This window comes from Stomoxys calcitrans, chromosome 1 (assembly GCF_963082655.1).
Source record: "Stomoxys calcitrans chromosome 1, idStoCalc2.1, whole genome shotgun sequence".
Lineage (NCBI taxonomy): Eukaryota > Metazoa > Arthropoda > Insecta > Diptera > Muscidae > Stomoxys > Stomoxys calcitrans.
In genome coordinates, this window is record NC_081552.1 from 169,065,845 (window position 1) to 169,072,270 (window position 6,426).

The following is a 6,426-nucleotide window of genomic DNA, read 5'->3' on the forward strand; positions in this document are numbered from 1 at the left end:
CCCCCATATAGACCGATCCGCCGATTTAGTGTCTTAGGCCAATAAAAGCCACATTTATTATCCGATTTTGCTGAAATTTGGGACGGTGAGTTGTGTTAGGCCCCTCGACATCCATTGTCAATATGGCATGGATGGACAGATTTGGACCGATCCTCCGATTGAGGGTCTTAGGCCCATAAAAGCCACATTTATTATCCGATTTTGCTGAAGTTAAGGACAGTGAGTTGTGTTAGGCCCTTCGACATCCTTCTTCAATTTTACTCAGATCGGTCCGATTTTATGTTTTGGACCCATAAAAGGTGCATATATTATCCGATGTTGCCGAAATTTGACACAGAGAGTTAAGTTAAGCCCCTCCACAAATTTCTGCAACTTGGTCTAGATTGATCAAGTTTTGAATATAGCTGCCATATAGACCGATATCTCGATTTGAAGTCTTGGCCCAAAAAAGCCGATTTAACTGAAATTTGACACAGTGACTTATGTAAGGTTTTTCGACATCCATGGTTCAGGTCGGTTTATTTTTAGATATATTGTATCTACTAAAAAGACCAATATTTTTTTATACACAATTGAACAATGACTTTTACTTATTAGTATTTGGTCCAAATCGGAACATATTTCGATATAACTGCCAAGGGACATAAGGTATGCAATTGTCACCGGATTTTGATGAAAGGTGCTTTAAATATATATACTCCAGGTGGTGGGTATCCAAAGTCCGGCCCGGCTGAACTTAACGCCTTTTTACTTGTTTTTATTGTTGTTCTAATGTGTACATGACTGGCAAGGTCTTTGGCATCTTAATAAAAAAAAAAAGATTATGGAATCTATACATTCAGTGCTGATTATAAATATCCACTGAGACACACATTTATATTTGTATTTTATTTTTTTTCTAACTTCCCCTGCATAATTAAACAGCAAACTGAAGTGAAAGGTATTTGAAACTAGAATATGAAACTTGTCCTCATTTTCCCTATGCCCTTTTACGCACAAAGTAAATTCTGAATATAATTAGAGACAAATACAAAAGCCCAAAATTAGGCAAGGCTGAACCCTGGATATTTACTCATGGACCTTTCTGTGGGGTAAATCATAAGCATACTTCACATACCACATTTCAGCTAAATTGGACAAAAATCAAGACTTAGGGGGATCGGATTACATAGAGGCAATGTTAATCTAAGCCAAATTTGAAGTGGGCTTTAGATGTCACAAGTGTACTTAATATTCCAAATTGCGCAGCCATTTTCACCAGAATATATGGAAAAATACGAAGTTATGGGCTTTTTATTGATGGAGAAATTGAACGGCAAATTCCGGACGATTAATCTACGAAAATGCATACTCACTTGGGCACTTTGGACCATCCGCCACTGAAGAAAAGGCCTCGGCTTCGCTCACTTGCTTGTGGCTTTGATCTCTTATGGGAAGATCGATTTATATATCTATTTTAGTTTTTAAACAATTAGACTGAAGAGAATTCTCTTTGGTTGGAATTCGAATTTGATATCTGGTTGGCAATATTTTTAAAATTTTCGTTTTCATCGTTTTTATCGTCAGCTTTCTTCGAAGTTATGTCCAAAGTGTTTTCTCACTTAGGCAATTTTGCCTCAGCTTATTAAATTGATGATTGACTGGGTAATTTGTAAATGAAACACTTTATGCAAAATTTCAGCCAAATCGGATAATAATGGCGCACTCTGGAGGCTCAAGAATTCAAGATCCCAGATCGGCTAATATGGCAGCTATATCAGGTTATGAAGCGATTTAGATCATACAGATGTTGGAAGTCACAAACAAAACTCTACGCACAAAATTTCAGCCAAATCGGATATGAACTGCGCCCTCTAGAAGCTCAAGAAGTCAAGATCGGAGATCGGTTTATATGGCAGCTATACCAAAACACGGACCGCTTTGGTCCATTTACAATCTTAACGGACTTGTACTAACAAGAAGTATTTGTGCAAAATTTCAAGCTTTACTCCTTCGAAAATTGTTACCATCTGAAAACAGCAGAAAATGTTTGCTGCAACAATTTGCTGTTTTTACTAACAAATTTCTCTGAGAGTATGGCCTGGCTTATGCATTGTGCTACACGGAAATAAAAACAAACGACCTTTGGATATCCACCACCATGGAAATATATTTCATCCGTTAACATGTGTGAACCTAAGAAGTTTTATTTCGGGGTATCAGTCCGTTATTCTAATTTTTATCAATGTTGGGTAATAAAAAAGGCTGTTATGAGCCCGTGGCGTCAAATCCGGACTTCGGAGATCTCGATTATACTCTGTACGTTTGTCGAGGGGTCTAACACAACCTACTGTTCCCGATTTCAGCGAGATCGGGTAAAACATGCGCCTCTATAGGCTCAAGATCCTACTTAACCGAAAGATCGGCATATCATTATCCAAATTTGATCCAATCTTGACCATCCTAAACACGGGTATCGAAAACTAAATGTTCCAAATTCCAGCGAAATCGGGTAAATCAGGGACCACTGTTCCAACTTTCACCGAATTCGGACAATATATGCGGCTGTTATGGGCTTAAGACTTTAAATCGCAGATCGGTTTATATGACAAATAATCTAGATATGGTCCGATATGGACCATATTTGGTTTGAATATTAGGGAGCCTAGTGCAACTCACTGTTTTAAATTCAAGCGATATTGGACAAAAAGTGAGGATTGTATGGGCTTAAGACTTAAGACATCGATAGATCAGTCTCTTTGACAGCTATATCCATATATGATCCAATTTGGCGTATGGAAGCAATATGATCTGAGCAAAATTCAGCTCAATATTATTTCCAACAATTGTGCTGTGTAAGATCTAAATCAATCTATAACCTGATATAGCCGCCTTATAAACCGATATCCCGATTAGTCCTCTTGGGCTTCTAGAAGACGCAATTCTTATCCCATTTGGTTGAAATTTTGCACATGTTGTTATGGTATGACTTCGGCCCGGCCGAACTAAGTAAGCTTTTACTTGTTTATTTTGACGTCTTTAATTCGGTGCACGCGCATTATTTAATACACCCAGAAAAATTAGTCTGCTGATATCAGCAAACACTGTCTCCTGACATTAAATTTACAATTTTAAATATATGAATAAATCCACTCAACATTTTTTAAGATCTAAACAACAATTGAGGCATTTGCTACACTCGTAGAAAAAAGTTTGCTGAAAATAGTAAATGATGTCTGCTGAATATTATTAGTTAATTTTGCTGCTATTGTAGCAGTTGTTCTGCTATTACAGCAGTAGTTTTGCAATTTCAGAGCTGCAGGTTTACTGCTGAAAAGTCTGTTGTTTGCTAAAAATGACTGCTGCTTAATTATGAAGATGTAAATGTGTATGTGTATCTGTGCGATGGCTGTAATCACCACTGAATGTTATTTTGTATCATCATTTTTCTTTAAATTTAGAAAAAAGGCCAAAAGGCCATGCCAGTCATGTACACATTAGCAGAGCAATAACAAAAAATAAGAGCGAGCTCAGCCACATCTCAAAATGTATACCAATGGATGGATCAGGTAGCTTCTTAACAGTAATATTCCACAAATTAAAATAATCTCTTTCAACAAAATTTCTAAAGAAAATGTCTAAAGTAATCAAAATAAGTAACAGAAAAACATAAAAAAATAGCTTACAATTTTTTTCAGCAGATTTTTGTACTTAAAACAGCAGATATTGTTTGCTGATTTAGCTGACCGAAATGTTTGCTAATACAGCCAGCCTATGTTTGCTGAAACAGCAGTAATGTCTGCTTTCCCATTTTCAGCAGACAAAAACTGTTGTTTTAGAAAACATTTTTGCTGTTTTGAATAATAAATTTGGGTGAGTGCAGCCTAACTTAACAACAACGGTTATTGATATATTTAACACCTTCAACTAGTCAAATGAGCTTTTAATGAAAGCAATGTATTGCAAAAGTTTTTCCAATCAGCTGATACACACCGTAGAAAAACAATTGGAGACACCAATTTAAAAAATTATTTTTTTGCTTTTGAATAGGTCTTTAGGACTCTTATGGCCATGTTTTGAAATATGTTTAGGATTTCCCGCTAAATTCTCTCGATTATCTGACGTAGACACTAAAATAATAAAGTTATATAAAAAATCTTTATCTACATATCGTAAGGAGATCATTTTCAAAGTTTCGCGCAATACCTATTTGTTTTTTTTCGACAGATACCTATTTATCAAAACATTTAATTAGATAATATTTTTATTTGAAGAGTGTACGCAGTAAGTTGTGCTCACTGAACAAAGCTTTATTAAACGTTGCTGCTTAATTTATTTCCTCACAACCACTGTGCATAGCCATTAGGTTTTGTGCATGTTCGCTCTCATTGAAACCAGCCACCCTCCCTACACCTAAAAATTCAACCACCAACATCCCTACACAAATAATAAGGTCTTGAAACATGCTCGTTGTACTCACGTTTTGCAGCTGGCTGGCAGTGTTTGTTGTTGATAAAACTCCAATAAGTTATTCTACGCCAGAACGTGTTGTTGTTGCATTTCTTGTCTATGCCATGCACAATTATCAATGGATGCAGTCGGCCAGTGTTAAAGTTGAGTGTCCTTGCCGATTTCGTTCAATTTTAGTTCCTTCTGCGACGATATCTTTTTAACAACTGAGCATTTTTTGTATGGAACCCAAGAACATTTTCTAGGACTTTGAGCGTTGCATTAACATTTATTTGGTGGTGGTGCGCAGATCGGCATGCGCACTGTGCTAATTTGTATTGATTTAATTGAGAAGAGCTAAAATGCCAAATGGCTTAACGATACAATTAAAAAAAAAATCAGTGAACTCTACACAAAAGCAAAAAAAAAATATTTTATAACACAAAATAAAATTATTTCAATTTGCAATCTTCATTTTTACTCTTCACAAAAACAAAAGAAAAAACTGTAAAATATTTTTTTAATACAAAGCTAAAATATTTTACTTCACAATCTTCAGAAAATCTTTAACTGTTAGTTAACTTTTGTGTGCAAATAGACAGAGCCGTATGTATAAATAAGCTTTAAAATCAGTTTGTAAATTTAAGAAAAATTTGCGACAGACACAATAGAATTTCTGCCAATTAGCCATATTTACTCTGGGCATTTCATTTCCAGAACGAAGATATTTCGCTGAAAACGCAAAAAAGTATTTTTAAATATGATCCCTATTAGTTGCGATAACATTTAAATAGTATAGCCATAAGCGCATAAGCGCATAGGTTGGGGGTATACTAATTTCGTCATTCCGTTTGTAACACATCGAAATATTGATCTTAGACCCAACAAAGTATATATATTCTTGATCGTCTTGACATTCCAAGTCGATTTAGTCATGTCCGTCCGTCTGTCGAAAGCACGCTAACTTTCGAAGGAATAAAGCTAGGCGCTTGAAATTTTGCACAAATACTTTCTATTAGTGTAGGTCTGTTAGGATTGTAAATGGGCCATATCGGTCCATTTTTTAATATAGCTGCCATATAAACCTATCTTGGATCTTAACTTCTTGAGCCTCTAGACGGCGCAATTCTTACACGATTTGCCTCAAATTTCGCATAAAGTGTTTTGGTACAGCTTCCAACCATTGCGCTAACTATAGTTTAACTCGGTTCATACCCTGATATATCTGTCATACAACCCGATCTTAAATCTTTACTTCTTGAGTAGCTAGAGGCCGCAATGCTTATCCGTTTTGGCTGAAATATTGTATGAGGTGTTCTGTAATGGCTTCCAACAACTGAAATCAGTTCACAACCTGATAAAGCTTCCATATAAACCGATCTCCCGATTGTACTTTTTGAGCCTCTAGAGTGCGCAATATTTATTCATTACCCTTTGTTTTCCTACAGAGAGATTCTAGGCAAAGAACTTGACAAATGCGATCTATGGTGGAGGCCATATAATATTCGGCCCGGCCGAACTTTGCACACTTTTACTTGGTTTTTTTTACCCACCAACCATAGGATGGGAATATATTAACCTAGTCATTCCGTTTGTAACACCACGAAATATTCATCTGCAACCCCATAAAGTATATATATTCTGGATCGTCAGTTCATCTGTCGAAATCACGATAGCAGTCGAACGCGTAAAGCTAGCCGCTCGAAATTTTGCACAGCTACTTCTTATTGATGTAGATCGTTGGTGATTCAAAATGGGTCACCGATTCACCGATTTGACTTCTTGAGCCCTTAGAAGCCTCAATTTTTATCCAATTGGCCGAAATTTAGAACAAAGACTTGAGTTATAACTTTCAATTTCCATACCAAGTATGATCCGAATCGGTCTATAAACAAATATATCAACCGATTCCTGGATTTGACTCCTTGATCCTTTAGAAGCCTCAATTGTCATCCGATTTGGCTGAAATTTGGAACAAAAACTCGAGTAAAGACTTTC

General features: G+C 36.2%; 1 protein-coding gene across 1 annotated transcript in view; it reads right to left on the bottom strand.

Moving 5' to 3' along the window:
- Positions 1-4,641, bottom strand: part of LOC106095329 (basic-leucine zipper transcription factor A) — a 33,017-nt gene extending 28,376 nt beyond the window's left edge. The window contains exon 1 of the mRNA XM_059361015.1: positions 4,460-4,641. The gene's annotated coding sequence lies outside the window, so the exon portion shown is untranslated. The remainder of the gene's footprint in view (positions 1-4,459) is intronic.
- Positions 4,642-6,426: the final 1,785 nt, after the last annotated feature.